At 36.8% G+C, this 21,937-nt stretch overlaps 1 pseudogene; it reads left to right on the forward strand.

Annotated features, from left to right (window-relative positions):
• Positions 1-21,576, forward strand: part of LOC131035661 (DNA topoisomerase 1 alpha-like) — a 54,597-nt pseudogene extending 33,021 nt beyond the window's left edge.
• Positions 21,577-21,937: the final 361 nt, after the last annotated feature.

Below are 21,937 nucleotides of genomic sequence, written 5' to 3' on the forward strand. Positions count from 1 at the left end.
AGAAATTCAAATTTCTTTGAATCCCCCTATGCATCCTTATTTTGAAAATTCAAATTCCTTTCCCCCCTTTTTCCAAGGAATTTTATATTCCTTTTTATTCCTTCAAGGTATCCTTGATCCATGCCCACTACCTCAAACCAATCCTAGCCCTTCATTATCAAATCAATCTTGGCCCTCCATTGGCCTCCTCCAATCTATAAATTGGAGGATCATTTCCTCACCAAAAAGAAACATCATTCTTCTACTCTTATGCTTCCCATTTCTCTTCTATCTTCTTCCTATCATACCATCATAATCCTTCAATTTTTCAATCTAAATCTATCCAAATCCATCATAATCCCAAACTCAAATCCATATACATTCAATAACCCAATCTTGTTGAGAAAAGGAGATCAATCCACATCCACATCAAAGGAGTCAATCCAATCAAGTGGAGCACAACAACGCCTCCACTTCATCCAAGGCTCAATTCGAGGAAGGAGTCAAGCTTGGGAAGATATATTAAGTTTTGGTAATTTATGTGTTTATGCTTGTTTCTTGTTTTAACTAACCATTTCATTCCTTCTCACATTTACATGTCTTCATTGTAGCACACCCAGTGGGACCCACGTCCCTAATTTGACATTTTTGCAAGTTTTTATGTTTTGAAAAGTTGTAGGTTACATTTCCAGTGCGAAAGATCATACGAATTTGTATCGCAAACATAATAACTTTATTTCATTACTCATATGGGCATCAACTAATTTTCGTACAGTCATGTGTGGATGCTTGTATGAGTTTCCTGTCTTTTCTCTTTCTTCTTTTTGCTAATACTCATACAAGTTTCTTTTCTTCATCATACGGGTCTATGTTTTTTTGTTGTACGAGTGCCTGAAAAAACTCATACGAGTTTGTCCTGGTTTGTATGGATGTGTGAGAAAGCTTGTATGCTTAGGTGAGAAAAATCATATGGGCAGGTGAGAAAGCTCGTACGAGTTATTGTTTCTTCTCACTCGTACCAAAACAGAGGAGAGTTTTAGGGGTTTTTTGATATCAATTTGCTAATGCTAATGCTGACCTCTTCTTGTTCTCTATTTTCTCATCTTTTTGATAGCCTAACAAGTGTTTGCAGATTTGACTTGTTAAGGAATTTATTAATCGAACCAATGCTTGTCAAAGAATCTAATGCTTAAACTACTAATCCATCATTCTTGCAGGTTGCCTAAGGAGACACAAGAAAACATTGTGTCTTTTTAATCATTTCCTTAGGCACTTAGATCTAATTAGCGGTAAAAGAACAAATTGCTTGATGTGTTTGAGAAAAGTATAGAGGTAGGAGAGTATGCTCTCGTCTATTTAGACAATCAGAAATCTAGACCCTTGAAGCCTTTCTAGTTTGTTGCGTGTATACCCTTAGCGGGCCTTCCCTCTCGATTTGGTGAGAGGGGAACGTACATAGTGGGTACGGATAATGTTGGCATATGATGAAGCGATGACAATGTATGTTATCATTGATGTCAATATATGCTCAAGCAGGTGAACCGGTATGCACCATTATGAAGATTGGAAGTGTTTATGGTCAATAGGGATGGAGTGGACCGGTATCAGGGTTCACTAAGTGTGACTACTAGTTGGTAGTCTCTGTTCAGCTCTAGGGTTTCTGGTATGGCTTGTACAGTGCAATCGATGGTTTTTTGTGAACAATAAGGATAAGGATAAGGATACCATTTTAGTTATGTGCATGTGAAGGATTTCCTTGATGATCTTTCGCATGAAGATCGAATGCATTGAATGCCTACCTTAGGAATGCGTGATGTTTTGAGCAGTGTGTGAAGTGCGCGTGATGGGTTACTGATTTCTAGATGCAGTAAAGATTGGACGATGCAGAATGACTTGAGATTTGTTTTAGATCATTTTATTCTATATTATGGATTTAACAGTTAGGATTGGACTGCTTGTAATTTGTAAACCTAAAATGTTTAGGGTTTAGGGTTTATGCTACCGACCTAATTGTTGTCTATAAGGTCGATGATGTTTGTTATTGTTTGTGTTGGAAAATGTTATGTTTGTGTCTACATGTTGAGATACTTTCCAAACCAGAGTGTGGAATTTGCAGAGTGTGATTGCATAAGAGAGGAGTTGAAAAGGATTTGCCTTAGCAAGTAGCATTCTTATCAGATCAGAGCTTTACCTATTGACTTCTAACCATTTTAACAAAAGGAAAATCCCTTGACCGGATAGCTTTAAGAGGCTTGTTGCAAATCCTCTAACCAGGTGACTCAAGTTCATTGAGTTCTTTAAATCCTTTAGCAAGGTAACCTTTAATAGGGTTTCAACCTTTAATAGGGTTTATAGCCATCCCTTAACCAGACGATCCCCAACAGGATCGGTTCCTAACAAAACCTTATTGTAAAGTCTTTAACCAGACTAGGCTCCTAACAAAGCAAACTTCAAAACAGTTCAAAACAAGCTTGTGGGTATTCATTCCCATCGTGGTTTTTCCCATTTAGGTTTCCACATGAAAAATCTATGTGTTATGGGTTGTGAGTTTTCATATTATGATTGAATAGTTTTTGATTAAATTTGAATATGCAAGTAGTGCTAAATGATTGTGGTATTATTGATGCAACTAATGCATGACTAAACTGGTAAAGTAGCTATCAAGATCTGAGATAGATGTTGAATGTTGTTTTAAGTACTTTTGGTTAATCGGTTTAGCTGTTTGAAGCATTTCTGTTAAACCAGTATTTCTATGGTTAAGTACAGTGGTATAGACAACCGGTTATTTGTGTTAAGAGAGTGTCAAAATATTGAAGCAAGTTTTTTTCTGTACTGATTCACCCCCCCCTCTTAGTACTGATTAGGGTATTAGTTATTCATCATTATTCATCAAATAAAACCCAAGCATTCCAACTCACTATAATAAATAGACCTTTTGAGATGAAAATATTGGAGGACGGAGCTATTTGAGTTTATACTCATATTGATCACTTTGTAGGGCCCCTTGAGGTCTAAATCACGCTTGTGTGACTAAAATTGTGCTTGGTTCTTTGTAGGGCTATAGGCCTCAATCGTGCTTGCACGACTACAAGGGGTAGTATTCAAGTGGAATTCCTTACTAAGAGACCTAGGAATAGAAGCCACTCAGTTCACCTCTTAAAGTGGATAATCTTTTTGCAAGGGAGATAGTAAGTCCCCCAAGAGACTTGCCATTTCATGCTCCCATTAGCATTTAGAGTCAACTAATATGACGTTGATAATCCATTGTGCAAGACTCAGTGATTGTATTCTGATTAGCTATTGGGTGTGTACATGAGTCAGGAAGAAAAGGTTTTCCTCCTCATCCAACTTCCTAGGATAGTGCGATGTGTGGTCAACATCTATTCATTGCTTGATATCTCTTTCCAAGTCCATCCTTCCTCAAACCAATCAACCTTTCCTCTTTCAATCATCAAAACAATCCCCAATAAATCTATCCAAGTAATTCTCCAATCCCCAATCCATTTTCATCCATTAAAATAATCATCCTTTCGCAAACAATAATTCTATCCAAATTATTCCTCCAACTTTGGGTAGCCTTCCCCTTTCTCCTTCCTATTATCTATCCATTCTTCCATAATCATTCTTCTTCTAATCCAATCAAATCTCCAAAATTCTAATCAATCAATCAATCCATCTGTCTAATAAGGTTATCCAATCCCCCATCAATCAATCATCCAATCCTTTAATCCAATCCATCATCAATTCCCATCTAAGTCCCAATCTAAAGGCTAAGGTATCATTCTAATCCAAATCAATCTTTTCCTCAATCCAATCCAATCCAATCCAATCCAATCCAATCCAATCCAATCCAATCAAGTCCTAATCCAAGGACCAATCCAATCAAATCAAGTCCTAATCCAAGGACCAATCCAATCAAATCAAGTCCAATCCAAATAAAATCCAATCAAAATATAATCAAATCCAATCCATCATCATTCAAAGACAAATCCTAATCCTCATCTCCATTTAACATCATCTTCACCATCTTTCTCCTCCAAAACATATTCATCAAATTCCAATCTAGTCCCTCATTCTCAACATGGCCACCCAAAATTTCAAGGCTTGGTATGAGCAGATTCTCATGGAAGTTCATGAACCACCTCAACCTATCTATCAAGTCAATCCCATAACCTCTCATCCATCTATCATATCCCAATCCATTTTATCTCAACACACTATATCCAATCCCAATCTATATCGTATCTCTTACCCTTCCTCTACCTTTGACAAGGGAAATCCATCTTATTCCCCATCCGCGTCTCCATATTATCCCTCATCTGCATATATATCTTCATCTCCCCTCCCATCCATATCCCAATCCCCATCCTTTTACAACACATCCATTACCTCTACTCCCCATCCAAATCCTTTACTCTATAATCCTCCAAGCATTAATCCTAATCCTCCAATCCATTATTTCAATCCATCTAATCCCAATCCTCCAAAATCTGTATTATCCACATCCTCCAAGTCCATCATCCATAATCTTATCGAAGACATTCTATCAAAGGAGACAAAATCCCCTTCTCAAATTTAGGTTGCCTTGTCTCAAGTCCTCCATCCACCCCAATCACCTCCACCTCAAAAAAAATCCCAATCCCTCGCACTTCATGATACCCCCATTCCTCCATCTACTCACATCAAAGCTTCCATATCCTCCTCCATCACACAATCCCCATAATTCCAAATATGCCAAAATCTTGTTCCAAATAATTCTATCATAGAATCCTCTCCATATCATGATGCATCACCCTCCACTCCATCTATTGATATCATAGCCTCCACTTACTCTCATGATCATATGATCCCTGCACCCAATCCTCTCCCACCATTGCATGATCCTCTTCCTTCTCATGATCTAATCACCCCTCCCACTCCATCTCATAGTCAAGTTCAAAGTATCCCTTCATCTCCATGTCATGATCTCAATCCATCTAAACATCCTAGTCTCCTTTCCACATCTTATCCCCCTCAAAATGGACTCGCATCTTGTTTCAAAAATAATAAGGGTCCTCAAGCTAGCGCTCAAGATGTTGGTACATCCTCTATTCCTCCTAAATCCAAAGGCCCTTCATATAAATCAAAATACCACCATCCCTCATCTTCCACATCCATTTTGGGACCCTATGTTCAAAAGTTTAATCCTCCATTCTTTCCATCCATTTTGGGTCCTTATATCCCTCCATCCACAACCCCATCACCTCAAATAATCCCTACGCAAGATCAAAAAAGGCACACATCATTGAATGCCTCCCAACACTCTCCTTCCATCATCCCACCATCCATAAAATCCATCAACCCCTCATCCTCATGCACCCATCCCATTGCTATTGCAAGCAATTTGGATGCCCAATCTAAAAAGCATAAAGCTCAAAATCCACAAAAATCAAAGGATCAACATGTCCCCTCAAAATGACATGCTCAAAAGAAAAATATGATCTGAAAGAAACAAAAATAAAAAAGGCCACAAAGGCCCCAAAAGAAAAAATAAAAAACTACGTGGATTCCCAAACTACTCAAAGAAGCAATGCATCTCAAAGTAAAATCAAAATTGGCATCCAAACTTGCTAATCCAAAAGCTCCATCCATTCATAAGTCATCCAATCCTCCATCTAATACTCCTCCATCTTAAAAATACATTTTGGGTCCTTATGTCCCAAAATCCACCATCCCAACTCCATCATCCCCCTCTTCTATTTTGGGTCCACATTTCCCAAAATCCACACTTTATCCTCCACCTAATTCAAAACACTCTCCTCCACTACTCCACCACCCTTCAAAGTGTGTGTCAATGTTGATCTTCCACAATTTTTTCAAAACCCCATCATTATCCACCATCCATTTTTCACAATCCCATTTCATTAGTCCAATCCTTTGCAAATTATCATCTTCCATCCCCTATCCATTTCACATCCTCTATTATTGTTACCAACATCTATGAGCATACCTCCAATTCAAAGCAATACTAAGGAATACCATCGATGGAGTTAGATTCTTGAGTCCTCTCTTCCTCCTTCACACATCTACTATCTTCCATATCCACTCATCCTCATCCTTATCCATCTAGACTATTCCAAAAATTCAAAAATTCAAAAAAAAATCAAGAAAAGTACAAAAAAAAGCAAAAAAATCAGAAAAAGTAAAGAAAAATCATTTCATCTAATGGTGAAAACCACTTCTTCTGGTGCCTTGGGTAAGTACCATGATGAAAAATTGGCAAACAAGGGTCATGTGTAATCCCCTCATCCTGTTGCACTCTACACTTGGGGGCAAGCTTCATCCATCTAATCCTGATTGTTGGCATATGTGCAGAGTATGTTGACATGATGATATTGTATGTTGTCATTGATGTCAATATGATGAAGAGTGAACTAGTATATTGAAGTAAGCACTTGCATGTGAACCGGTATATGCAAAAAAGTGAAGCGGTATGAATGTCCAAGTGAACCGGTATATGTAAAAAAAGTGAAGTGGTATGTTTTTCCAAGCGAACCGGCATGTTGGAATGTGAATCGGTATATGGAATGTTTTGTATCAAGGTTTCATATGGTATGACTACTAGTTGGTAGTCTTAGCTTCAGGGTTTTCGGTTGAAGTGTTCTATGCCTATGTGACTCAACTGATGACATTGTGTGATGTGTTAGCATTGTAATGAAGAACATATTGTGTTGCCATGTCAGCCTTGTGCGCGTGAAGGATCTTGCATGAAGGAGATTGATCCTATCTACCTCAGGAATGTGCGAAGTCTCTGTAAATGGTGGAGAACACATGATGGGTTATTAGCCTCCAAAAAATAGTGAAGAATGAACGATGGAGAATGTCTTGAGAATCTATTCAAGACTGTTGTAATCAATGCAATGTGATTAACGGTCAGTATTGAACCGACTGAATTGCTTAATCGAAATGTTTAGGGTTTATGCTACCGACCTATCTGTTTCCTATAAGGTCGATGTTGTTTTTCATATTGAGGTTGTTGGCAAATTTTGTGTGTGTATCTAAGTGCAAAGATACGTGATTCTTGCTAGACCAGATATGAGAATAGATATCTGCAGAGTGTGAGTGCAGAAGGAAGGAACTGAAGTGGATTTGCATTGACATTGAGTGCTGTTACCAGATCATTGTAATACCTGTTGACCTCTAACCACTTTAACAGTTGGAAAATCCCTTAACAAGGTAGCTTTAACCGGCTTGCTGTAAATCCTTTAACAGGGTGACTCAAAATCATTGAGTTCTAAAAATCCTCTAACAAGGTAACCTTTAACAAGGTTTAACCCTTAACCGGGTATTTTAGCCATCCCTTAATCAGGTGATCCCTAGCAAGATCGGTTCCTAATAGAACCTATTGTAAAGTCTTTAATTGGACTAGGCTCCTAACAGAGCAGACTTCAAAAGGGTTCAAAGAACAGCTTGTGGGTATTCATCCCCATCGTGGTTTTTCCCAGTTGGGTTTCCACGTGAAAAATATGTGTGTTATGTGTGATGCTTGTCATGTGATGCTTTGTTATTCTCTATTAAGAGGTAAAGCATGTTGAACAAGCAAGTCTTTACATTTCAGTTGAAGTATTACTAGCGTATGCATATGGTTGAAGTGGAAATAAGATGTTAGATTGTGTGGAAAGTTGAGTTACTGGTTTATGTCTTTCAGTGTGCTTAACCGGTAGTAATCCGGTTTAGACCGGTGTTATTACTTGCCAGTCAAAGTGTAGGGTTCTTAGTCAAACCGGTTCAAGGAAATGTATTTTTATCAGTACTAATTCACCCCCCCTCTCAGTATCGGTTTGGTACTAACTATTCATCATCAATTCATCACTGACATCCACATTAAGTCCATCCTCCTTTCCTATCTTTGATCTTGACTATACTATCCATATCCTCCATCACATATTCCCTCATCCTATCCAAATCCATCATCCATTCCTACATTTTATCTTGATCAATATAGAGGTAAGATAACATCCATGCATACTTTAGAAAGTACAATCCTTAACACCTCTATCCATCCATATCCATTACACATTATCTTTCCATCTCGTACATTATTATCCACGATCTTTCCTATCCTTCATTCCACTACCCTTAGTGGGGCATTTTCCTCCTTTGCAACATAGTCCTTGGGTCTCCATCATCCTCCCCTCCATCCTTTATTCTTTCATATCCCATCCATATCCATCCACTCAATCTATTTATCTCCTATCCAATCAATCTCCCCATCCATCCATTCTTTTGCCAATCCTTGGTTCTCCCTTGTCATTGGTTCCAGTAAATCAAATCCTATCCACCAATCCACCCCATCCTATCCAATTATATTTTTAATCCAATCCTATTCTCCATCTCTTCCAATTCAATCATTAATCTTGTCCCCAATCCAATCATACTTAATCATCCATCCCCCTTTTCATCCTATCTAATAATTTATCCTTTTTCCAATCTTGTCCAATCCATCAAACTGAGCTTTCACATCCACCTTAGCTTACACTGACTTGTGCCTAATCCAAACACCCATCCATACTATGCTAATCAAATCCAAAAAAAAATCCTCTCATTTGCAGACCTTGCACATCCAACTTATCTTTTGTCATCCATCAATCTATTCACACCCTGCCCATCGAGATGAATCCTTCCCATGTCTGGCAGTTCATCCAAATCCATCACCTGCCCATCGAGATGCATCCTTCCCTAGTCTGACAATTTATCCAAATACATATCCTACTCTTAGCAACAAATGTCAGTTGGTCATGTGCATGTTGTTTGCATGGTTGATCTCCCTGGTTTGATTTTTATCTTGTGTCACAAGACTATACTTGGTCATGGCTGCCTTGATTATCCTATACATATCTTGGTATGTCTCAACTTGGGTATAATGGGGCATCATCTTTGTAGTATGGTGTGTTCCAAGGTTTTCCTTGTACGAATGCACAACCCTGCATTAGTGTTTATCAACAATTGTATGATTGTGTATAAGGCATACCTATTTTACATAGAGCTAGTCCATGCCTCATATCTTCATATCATCCTGGTTCTTATAATTAGTGGTGCTGACTATCCATGGAAATATCAAACCTGGGTTTTCTCTCTATATTTTCTCAACAAGAAATCCCATACATTTATCATTTCTTTATCTCTTTTCATTCACAAGACTATAATCCATTCATTTGTTCCCTCTTTCATCATCTTCATCCTTTCATTACGTAGTCTTCTAATCCATTCGAGAGAACATCCGTATTCTTCGAACCCGCATGTCCTCTCAAGGAGGAATACAACTACTTCCTCGTCATCCTTCCTTCTCGTCATTCTTCCTCATCTTATGACTGGGGCATCATGATACTAGTCCTTATCCTTTTCTTACACTATGTTTTATTCTTCTTTGATATAACATCATTTCATGATGCTATATCAAAGAGGGGCAAAATATAGACACTTAAAATTAATTAAATCAATATTTAATCAATTTAAGCCTATCAACATAACTAATTAATTTAATTGTGTTATCATATTCCTCTCGGTGTTAATTAAATTAAATTTAATTAATCCTGTCAGTATTGTCCAATAATTAATTTACCAAATAAATTTATTATTCTCCTATTCTTCTAAGGTCCCTCCAATAATTATTTCCTCTAAACCCACTCAGTTAATTGATTTTAATTAATTAACCTAGTCATGTGATTCCTACAAATCACTTTTCCTAATCCCACTTATCATTATTCTCTAATATTAAATTCCGCCACTCATGTCACATCAACTTTGAGCCTCTCAAAGAAATTTAAATTTCTTTGAATCCCCTATCAAATTCCTTTCCCTCGCTTTTCCCAAGGAATTTTATAATCCTTTTTATTCCTTCAATGTATCCTTGATCCATGCCCACTACCTCAAACCAATCCTATCCCTTCATGATCAAATCAATCTTAGCCCTCCATTGGCCTCCTCCAATCTATAAATTGGAGGATAATTTCCTCAACAAAAAACAATATCATTCTTTTAATCTTATGCTGCCCATTTCTCTTCTATCTTCTACCTATCATACCATCATAATGCCCTCATAATCCTTCAATTTTCTAATCTAAATCTATCCAAATCCATCATAATCCCAAACTCAAATCCATATACAATCAATAACCCAATCTTGTTGAGTAAAGGAGAGCAATCCACATCCACATCAAAGGAGCCAATCTAATTAAGTGGAGCACAAGGGCACCTCCACTTCATCCAAGGCTCAATTCGAGGAAGGATTCAAGCTTGGGAAGGTATATTTAGTTTTGTTAATTTATGTTGTTATGCTTGTTTCTTGTTTTAACTAACCATTTCATTCCTTCTCATGTTTGCACGTCTTCAAAACTATCATATGATTGGCTTTTCGGTATAACTTAATCAATTTCAAGGAGTTCAAGTATATATTTTTGGATACCAATAATTCTCTAAAGTTCAAAGTGACATAGAGAAGTATGAGAAGGTAAGAATTCTCAAGGTAATTTTCTTCTCTTGTGCTTGTTCAATTTTGGTCACCGTTTTTGGAATAATTAAACTAACATTTGTTGGTTTGTATCCAATAAATGTTGTGATGTAAAGATTTTGTTTTTTGTGTTCATGCAAGATTACATAGATAATATTCGAGATTCATACGCAAAACACTTCAAATCACAAAATATAACTGAGAGACAAATTGTTTATGCCACTTATCTTATTGAAAGGCTTGCTTTAAGGGCTAGGAATCAAAAGGCGATCTAATAGAGGATGCTTATTTTTCACAATAGATTTTTATATATGTAGCGTCCTAAAATTGCGACACTTGCAATTTTGACTGCATTTAGGTCTTCACAATGGCGACGCAACATGGAACCTAAATGGAGACCCTGAAACTTGTCCACGACACCAAAAACTGCATTTTTCCAGCACCCTATCCTGATCCCTCCTTGCACCCTGCTGTCCCGGGAGGTGGGACCAGAGCGCCCAGCTCCCTAGTCCCCCAGGACCATGGCGCCCAGTGCCCTGGTCCCTGGTCCTATTTTGGGCCCGGTCTCTTATGGGACTTCGGGTCTTTTTGTTTGCAAATTGGAAAATAACATTTCTTGGTCGGCCTAAGGTCGGGAAAATCAGTCTTTTAACCCTAATTGGCAAGTATATAAACTACATTTTCCTCTCCCATTTGGAGAAAAAAAAAAGGTGGAAACAACATTCAAGCATTCGAGCATTCAAACATTCCTTCAAGCAATTGATCATTCTAAGTCTCCATTCAAGGCTAAGTGTTGCATTCAAGACAAGGATTCAACCATTGAAGAGGAGATCACATACTACAACATACAACAATACAACAAACAACAACATCTAAACCTTCGCACATAAGGATACAAAAATCCTTACAACAAGGTATTAGTACTTGTTTTACATTACAATCATTTACATTTACATCATTTCTCATTTCTTGGTTAATTCCAAAACTGGGGTTTGACCTAAAGGCAAACCCCTAATCCCTAACCCCCCAATCGTCTTCGCTTTTCTGTGTGTAGGTTGCAGGTACGTGGCTGAAATTGAAGATCTGGAATCCTTGTGCAAAGACGAACAGATCCCCCTTCGTTTCACGGATTTTTCGGAGGACCGTGTGCACGCCAGGCACCATCGTCCCGTCAAATTTTGCTCAAATTTGTAGGACAATGCCATATCGACATTTTACTGCTAATTCTAGGTCTGCAGCTTCATACTATATCCCTATCTCAGTTTATAAGCGAATCTTTCTCACTTTCTATGCATTCCTAGCTTAATCATTCTATCTACATTCTTTACAAAAGAGGGTAGCCTTGCTGTCTTAACCCTTGAAACTCATGTAGAATCCAATCTTGCATTGTGTGGGATTGGATCTTGTGGGTTTCAACCCCTCTTTTGAATGTAAAGTCTCCCTTAAGTGAAAACCGTCAACCCTAGTAACCTCCCTTCTCTCTCCTTGGAGTTGGAAGAGGGGAGAGCAACTAGGGTTCGATCGATTTTCCGCTTTACATTTTGGTGAACCCGATGTGAACATCCTTTCTGATTATTCATGGTTAGATTTGAAAATTTGATTCCTTGATTACATTTCCATGTTTGATCTTTTGCAAATTTTAGAGGTTGATTGCATAAAAACCCTAAAATTTTCTTTTTAGTAATTGAGCTTGCGAAATGTTTAATTGTTAATGCTTGTTTCAAATCTTCTCTTCTATTACAAATTATCAATTCATATTTGTGCTTTAATTCTGAAAATTAAGTGGTTAAGTGTCAAAACCCTAATTTTTGAAACCCTCTTGATTCAACCTTTGTCCGACAATTTCACTGATCAAAACATCTCCAAATCAGCTGTAACTTTGGATTCCGCAATAAAATCACAATATCTTTCATCCCTGAAAATTTGGAAAAAAGTTGCGAGGACCGTGTGCACTCCGAGCGCCATTGTCCCCGACATTTTTTCCAAAATTTCAGGAGCTAGATCTTACTGTATTTTTCTGCTAAAATCCAGAATTTTGGCTGATTTTATCAATTCTAACACTTTCAAAATTACAGTCAAAGTTGGTCTTGTGATTGCTTGGTTTAGGGCTTTTAATCATTCAAAAATGGTTGAAATTGAAATTTTGTGTCAAAATTGTGTTCTTACTGTCCTAAATCTGAAAAGTGTGTCGACATTCATTCGAAATTTCAGTGCTTTATTCAAAATTCTTGCAATTTGTGACTTTTGAAATTAAGTGCTTAATTACAACAACTTTGGTTTCCGCTTTCAAAATTGAATTTCGCGTGAAATTGAGTCAACTTTTAAATTTCAAAACTTGCATTGCTTTTGGTATTCCCTCTAAAATCATAAAATTCAAAATTTCAGTTTCCCTCTCTTTTTCAAAATTCAAATTTTGCATTTTTCGACAATCTGGGTAGGGTTCAATTTTGAGATTGCAACTTTAATTTGGCCTATCTACAGATCGTAAAATCACTCAATTTTTTCAGATTAGCTCTAAAATCATCATAACTTTCATCCCTACAAGTTTTGAAAAAAGTTGCGAGGACCGTGTGCACTCCGAGCGCCACGGTCCCTGACATTTTTTCTAAAATTTTGGGAGATTGTCGTGATTGCATTTAACAGCTTAAATCTAGAAGATTGGCTGATTTTACTGAAATTTGCTACCTCTAAATTCGAAATCTTCTCTCCCTTTCTAGTGCATGAGTTTTACAACAATAAGCCCTACTTACACCATTCCCGTTAGACGAAGCCGTAGAATTAAGTCATTCCAAGGTTTAATTACTGAGGAGATGGAACCTAATTTGAATAGCCTTTTTAACGAGGACATGGGTAATTCCTCTAATCCTCCTAATGATGAAGAAGCTCTCCATGAGGTTTCTGTAGAACAACTTGCGAAATTGGATAATCAATTTGACGATTTTCGACAATGGATGTCTCAAGAATACCCCGATAGTCAAGCTCTTCCTTTAATTGAGGGTCTAAAACACATGCTTCAAAGTGATAAGAATGGAATTGATATTTTGCGTGGTATTGCACACATTGTGGATTCGAATGTGATGCCTATGAAGAGTTGTGCTGAAACTTTAGGTTAAACACAACCTCCCACTCAAGTCAATCATTCTAATCCTTTGACAACTTCTATTGCTAGCATACCTACCTTTACATCAAACATAATGACTACTTCTATACAAGACATTCCTCCTATGATCACCAGTCATGGGGGCAATCCTTCTTCTTCAATTAACCCTCTCCCTTCATTTAATTCGACTTCTTCATTCATTCCTTCAATGAGTGTTCCTATTACATCTCCACAAATGAACATGACGCAAGGGGGCAATTCATTCAACCATTCCATTCCTCCTTGTAGTGTTCCTCTTGTCCAATCCTCTCCTATGACTAACTATCATAGTGTCTTGCCACCTTACTCTTTACCTTCTTTCAATAACATAACACCTCCATCTCAATCTAACACATCTAATATGAATTCTTCGACTGAAGTGACCATTAACAATCTTGCACAAACTGTCTCTTCTTTACAGCAACAAATTGCCTCTATGAATCAATCTAAGTTTAGTGTGCCCACATTTGATGTTGCGAGCCCACTTTCTCTTGACATTGTTCGAGCTATCCCCCCTAAACATGTTGAAATCCCGCATTTGGAGCTTTATAATGGTAAAGGAGATCCTCTAACACATGTTAAGACTTTTCAAACAATATGTACTGATTTTGCTTATGACCAAAGGTTGCTTGCAAAACTGTTTACTAGAACATTAAGAGACAAAGCCTTACAATGGTATTGCTCATTGCCTTCTTATTCTATTCTATCAAATTCAATGAAAACATCATCAACAACAATGTGAATGCAGCATCAGGTGTGCCTCCTATTTCTAAATTTTTCAAGAAAGAAAGAAAGTATACTCCTTTGAATGAATTATTGCATAGTATTATGAATAAGTTATTGGAACAAAATGTGCTTACTCTTCCTCCTATAAGGCAAATCGATCCTGCAAAGATAAATTCACCTTATTTTGATAACAAATCTTTTTGTCAATTTCATCGTCAACCTGGGCATGATACTGAAAAATGTTTTGCTTTAAAGGGTAAAATTCAAGATTTGATTGATAATAATATTATCTCTGTTTCTGGAGTGAATGGTAAAGGCAATACATCTGTAGCTCCTCCTAACCAAAATCTTCAGATTTTTACTGATCCATTACCTTCCCATACCTCTAATGCAATTGAGACTAATGATTCCTCTCTCTCATCTGATGGTCTTGTGTCTATGACTCCGAATGTGATTAACTTTGTAGAGCAGCAAGAAAACCCTAAAGAACCTTCCATCACATTTGATTCTAGTGAAACTATTAGGGCACCTGATGGTCCTTTATACATAGTTGCAAAAGTCAAGAATACACCTTGTCGTGGAGTGCTTATTGATCCTTCGTGCATGGTTAATGTTATTACTGAAGAATTTCTTTTTACTTTGCAATTGAATCAAGTGATCTATGACAAAACAGATGTGGTTGTGAAATTATTTGATGCATTTTCTTCTCCTGCAATTGGTTCTATTACATTACCTATTGAGGTCCATAACAAATCCCTTGATGTGAACTTTGCTATTATTCCTTCATCCGAACAATTTCGTGTGAAGCTTGGCTATCCTTGGCTATCTTCCATGAAAGCTATTGCTTCTCCTATTCATAAGTGTTTTAAATTTCCCCATAATGGTGAAGTTGTTACTGTCAATCATAGTCTCTTTAAAACAGCTGAAAGAACTTCTAGCGTTCCTATTGATTATTTTTGGCCTAAACAATTCCAATCTCTTCCTCTGCGAAGTGATCATCTTTTCAAATCTTATCAAAAGTGGAAAACAGATATGATCCTATCTCCAAGTGAACCTAGAACACCTAAACTTGATATTCCTATCATTCTTGAGAAGGAAGTTCTTCCTTTGAAAGATAAAACTAATATCTTTCCTCAAGAAGATTCCCAACCCATTCCTATGGATGTGACTATGTCTATGTCTAATAAACCTTCTAAAAGTAGACCTATACCTCCTCGTCATGATGGACTTGGTCTTCTTCCTAAACCAAAAATTCCTCCCTTATATGGAGCAGTTCCTCCTCCTTCCTCTTATGGAGAGAAGAGACCTTCCTCTTCTCCTATTATCTAGCCTAAGAGTCCACAACCTAAACACCCAAGTGATAAGGATGAGAACATTCCTCCTCCTCAATCTTCTCCACTTCCTACTAAGACTAGATGAAATCGTTCTACACGTGAACGTCGACGAAAGCGTCATCTTAGAGCTCAAGCAGCTGCTTCTCAAACTTTGCAATCTCCAAAAACACCTTCAACAGGCATTATTCCATTTTCTCCAAAATCTCCTAAACATAAGATGCATGATGGTCTTGATCCTGTGCGTGTTAAAGATCCTATTTTTATAAATCTTGATGATGATATAGATGAAAATGTTATTCATGATGAAAATGTTACTCCTCTTGCTTCTGATAGTGAATATGAACTTGTTGATATTGATAACCATTTATCTAATGAATTTTCTAAAGCATTTATCCTAGCTCCTAGACAAGAACAACGTGGCTTGGAACATGAACATAGCCCTTGTTTGGATCTTGTGATAGCTCCATCTGCTGTGTTGGATGTTCCTCCTCTAGCGTGTTCCCTACCTTCCCAAAACATTGATCAGCAAGATCGGGGGGTAGATGACGTGCTAGACTAGTTTCATTAACATAGCAGATTCTCTCCTCCTCTCTTTTGTTACTTCTTCTATGTGTTATTCTCATTCTTCTATTTGTTGTCCTTAGTGTTGTCTACTTGAGGACGATGCAAAGCATTGAGATCTCTTTTGGTCTCTCTCATGTTGACTCAAAAGACACATGTGTTCCCTTCTTCTAGGTGACCTTCCTTGATTGGGGAATAAAGAACAATTATGCATACATACATATGATATATATACATGACTTATCATACAACATACTGACCCCGAGGAAAGTGAAGTCACCTCGTGCTTTGTGTCTATTATCCTTGGGTTTATCTCACACTTGGGGGCTAGATCTTTGTGATAACGTGCTCCTTTCCCTTCTCATTTCTTATGTGTATCACTACGTTAAAGCAATCACCCTCGTTGAGGCATGTGTGATCGCTTTAACGTAGGGGGGCATACACCCTGTCTATCCCTTCAGGAATACTTGAAAATTTCTTGGCGAACTTAGCTCTGCCTTGAATTTTTTTTTCTTTTTTTCTTGCATGACTCATAGTGAGGGAACCTTACTACTGATAGTCATGGTTCTCCCTCATGATCTTCCCTTTTACTTTGTCAATCGAAGTCGTAAGATCCTTAGTCCACTGGGGGCTTGGTGTATCTTGCCTCCTTGACGTGGTGAAAGTCTTTCAATATTGTTTCCTTGTACTTTACCGGAAGTATGAGCATGCGCTTATACTCCCGCTAAAGTGGGGGCTAAATGTAGCGTCCTAAAATCGTGACACTTGTAATTTCAACTACATTTAGGTCTTCACGATGGTGACGCAACACAGAACCTGAATGGAGACCCTGAAACTTATCCACGACACCAAAAACTGCATTTTTCCAGCAGCCTGGCCTGATCCCTCCTTGCACCCTGCTGTCCCGGGAGGTGGGACCAGAGCGCCCAGCGCCCTGGTCCTTCAGGACCAGGGCGCCCAGCACCCTGGTCCCCAGGACCAGGGCACCCATCGCCCTGGTCCCCCAGGACCATGGCGCCCAGCGCCCTGGTCCCTGGCCCTATTTTGGGCCCGGTCTCCTATGGGACTTCGGGTCTTTTTGTTTGCAAATTGGAAAATAACATTTCTTGGTCGGCCTAAGGTCAGGAAAATCAGTCTTTTAACCCTAATTGGCAAGTATATAAACTACATTTTCCTCTCCCATTTGGAGAAAAAAAAAAGGTGGAAACAACATTCAAGCATTCGAGCATTCAAACATTCCTTCAAGCAATTGATCATTCTAAGTCTCCATTCAAGGCTAAGTGTTGCATTCAAGACAAGGATTCAACCATTGAAGAGGAGATCACATACTACAACATACAACAATACAACAAACAACAACATCTATACCTTCGCACATAAGGATACAAACATCCTTACGACAAGGTATTAGTACTTGTTTTACATTACAATCATTTACATTTACAACATTTCTCATTTCTTGGTTAATTCCAAAACCGGGGTTTGACCTAAAGGCAAACCCCTAATCCCTAACCCCCTAATCATCTTCGCTTTTCTGTGTGTAGGTTGCAGGTACGCGGCTGAAATTGAAGATTTGAAATCCTTGTGCAGAGACGAACAGATCCCCCTTCGTTTCGCGGATTTTTCAGAGGACCGTGTGCACGCCGGGCGCCATCGTCCTGTCAACTTTTGCTCAAATTTGCAAGACAATGCCGTATCAACATTTTACTGCTAATTCTAGGTCCGCAGCTTCATACTATATCCCTATCTCAGTTTATAAGCGAATCTTTCTCACTTTCTATGCATTCCTAGCTTAATCATTCTATCTACATTCTTTACAAAAGAGGGTAGCCTTGCTGTCTTAACCCTTGAAACTCATGTAGAATCCAATCTTGCATTGTGTGGGATTGGATCTTGTGGGTTTCAACCCCTCTTTTGAATGTAAAGTCTCCCCTAAGTGAAAACCGTCAACCCTAGTAACCTCCCTTCTCTCTCCTTGGAGTTGGAAGAGGGGAGAGCAACTAGGGCTTGATCGATTTTCCGCTTTACAATATACATGAACATTTTTGAATTAATATTGTTGTGTGTGCTTTCATTAACATTTAAGAAATGTTGTTGTTGCATCATTGGACTTTAACAATGCAGTTAGCTACAATTTTTTCTCTATTTGCAAATTGGTCCAAACACGAACTGAATTTTATTCCAAACAAGTATTGTGTGTCTTTTTAGAATGTCGTTAATTTTTAGCAATTATTTATGTGTGCTAATTTATAGAAAATAGGTCATTTTTTCATTTGACTTATGATGTATAGATAAATAATTATTGGGGTTGTCTCTCTCTTTCTATGAATACACTGTTTTTGATTTCACTGCCCCATGTGAACAACTTCAGACTATTCCTTGTTCTTTCTTCCACTTGTTATTTTGATTTTTTTGATATGACTTTTATATTTCATTTATAGAGTTGGCTAATCATTGGATAATTTTTCAATTAGTAAACATAGTAAAAATTAGCTAATTGAAGAAATTTTTGCATGCAAGCATTCCAAAATAAGAATATCAACTCTTCATTGATTTATTTTTAGGCTTTTCTTCCTTTCTTGTGGAATTTTTTTGGCATGTAGATACTAGAATAGGTCATCAATCCAGAAAATTTAGAAAGTTAACTTGTATGCCTATATGCAATCTATTGTCAGATTTAGAGAATGAAAAATAATTAGATATACAAATTAATTATTGATCTAGTATTATGCAACTTTGTGTAAGAAGTGAAAGGTAGATGTTCTCTCTTATTAATTTAACTATTTTGGAATAACATTTCTATTATTTTCTTAAATTATAGGATTATGATGAGGTTGATACAGTTAGTTGTTGTACACTGAAAGTAGAAAATATGAAATTACTTCCTCCAAAGTTTCTCCAAGTGACATGATAACTATAATTTTTTATGTCTCATGCTTTAAGATTGGTTACCTGCAATCTCACAAGCAACAAATGAAATAGACAATTTGTTTCTTTTCTAAAGCTTCTGATGGATGAGGCCTTTTCTTTCAGCTTGACTTCCTAGGTAAAGATTATATCTGATACTTCAATATGGTTGAGATTGATGAATGAGTTTACATCACTATCGATAATTTTAGAAAAGGTATCCATGCTTTAGTTGAATGCTAAATTGTATTGTACAATGCCTTATATACGAGCTAAACCAATTTTGTTATATTTGTTATAAATTGTACTTGTATAGTTAAGGTAAATAGAATGGCAATTTTTTATCTGATGGGTTGGATCCAAATATACTGAATGCTTATCTCAAGAAAATAATGCCTAGCCTCATAGAGAAAGTCTTAAGAGCATATAATGTCTCCATCACATTGGACAAATTGGTATGTGTTGCATTCCTTAAAGATGGTTCTCCCTAATGCACACATAGATCAAATGTACTTATGTACAAGAATATCAAATTTAATTACATTAAGATTTCCAAAGCTCCTAGAGTCAAACAATAGCCCTATGGCCTCTGGTGTTTGAACCCCAGTAATTTGCATGATTGTTGCCCCATATTTCAATTAATAGGTCACAAACCATACCCTGGTGAATGGTTTGGCATATGCTAGTACTTTAGCTGCATGTTAAAGGTATTTTTTTGTCTAGAAATACTTTACCATTCATCAACTAATTAATGTGCACTAATAAAGTGTATTGTTTCGTATATCATATAGATATGGACTATATATTTTCACTAAATAGAGTCACTCTTGCACTACGTGCTATTTAAATATTTGAGATCACAACATCAAGCCTTTATAGAATTGTTTCCAAATTCTTGCAAAATCACAGAACTTGAATGTAGTCCCTTTTGAAGTGCATTGTTCTGTGGTACCTAGAAATTGGTTTTTTTTATCAATGTTCATCTTTGCTATATTTATACTCATCATATGGATTATGATTTCTTTGATTCCTTTCTTATGGGCTTCATTTACGAAATATCTTTCAATTTAATGTACACCTTATGGAGTGATTTAATTCTAAGCACAATGTAATGATTCTTATGATTGTTTTGTCTTTTGTTTTCAGGTCCTTCAAAAGCTTCAAGACATAATTGGCAGTGGTACAATAGAAAAGATTGTTGCATATCAACAAGCAAACAAAGAGACAAGTGCACATTCACATTTCGTAATTTCTAGATTCTTGTTGTTGATTGTTTCTTTGAACATTTAAACTAGACTACGTATATATGTTTTGTTTTATGAGAACCCTGAGATCTAATGGTTCTTAAATGTTTGAGTTCTTGTTTAGGTGGCAATTCTCTGTAACCATGTCAAAGTCACACAATGCTCAAATGGATAGATTATCGAGAAAAATGACAGAACTTGGGGTATGTCTCTATTTTTATTGCATCATATTAAAGGCACACACAATGTATTTTTCAAGTTTTTGAAATGTATGTTATATATTTGATCTTTTAAAACAATATCTCTTAAACAAGAAGATGTGCTTATAGTTGCCACAATGAAGTTGAATGGAGTTTGCACTTTTTTATTCTTGTATTAAAAATGTATGTATCTATTGACAAATTATATTTTTTAAGTTTTAGAATTGTACCTCTTAAACAAGTAGTTTTGCTTATAACTACCACAATGATGATGCATTGAGTTTGCAATTTTTTATTGTTTTATAAAAATGTATAGATTTATTGAGATTGGCCAGGTCTACTTTCATAGAAAGACTTGAGATAGTGAGTCTTAGATCTTAGTGTTAGAGTTTGTTCAAATTATTTGTTTAGATCTTTAACATTATAGTTTATTGAAAATAGGAACTTGTAAAGGAGCTTGAAATAGATTTGAACAACGCAAAAAAGGGGGAAACAACCACTAAATTATGTAGAATGGAAGCCAAAGAGGAAATTCAATCCTAAAAAGTATCTCCCTTTATGTGGAATCATGATTTTATTTATGAATTCCTATTTGTTGTGTGCTTGAATAATTGGTATGAGAATGTTAATCCTTCTCATGTTGTAAAATTCAAAAGAAAATTGAACAAACCAAGGTTAAAATAGATAAAACGAAGCTAATAATGAGAAGAAAGGATAATTTTAAGACTTTGGCATTGGAAACATGTGAGAAAAATTACTTGGACCCAAGAATCACAATTGCCTAGTGCAAGCGCCATGACCTTTGCATTGAAAAGGTAGTTGTTTTATTCATATTTTTGTTCTTTAGATTTAGAAGTTTTGTATAATGTTTGTTTGGTTTCCATCTAGGTGGATTGTTATTAATTCTCTTCTTTTTTCTTTCTACTAGATATTCAGGAAATCTCTACTAGTCAAATTTGCATGGGCAATGAACGTAGAGAAAGACTGCAAATTTTGATGTTTCTTTTGATTTGTAGTCTTGTTAAGTGCATAAAGGTGTAATTCATATGACATCCTTAATGAGATTAAGCAAATTATATCCCTGTGGTTTATTCTCTCTTTTTTGGGGGGTGGTGTGAAATGCTTTTCTTGAGTCTTGCAGATTTTATTTCATGGCTTTAGCCCATGTGAAGTGTTGGCACTCAACAACCCCATCCTTTACGAAAGTATGCAATTCTTTTCCTCCAAGATGGAAGTACATGATCTATATATTTACTACTTTAGATCCCACTATTCTATTATGGGCTTATGTTCCTTTTTGTGCATTTTCAACATTGTTAAAGAGAAGGAAAACATGTTTTTATTTTATTATTTGAAAG

This window comes from Cryptomeria japonica, chromosome 6, assembly GCF_030272615.1.
Source record: "Cryptomeria japonica chromosome 6, Sugi_1.0, whole genome shotgun sequence".
NCBI lineage: Eukaryota > Viridiplantae > Streptophyta > Pinopsida > Cupressales > Cupressaceae > Cryptomeria > Cryptomeria japonica.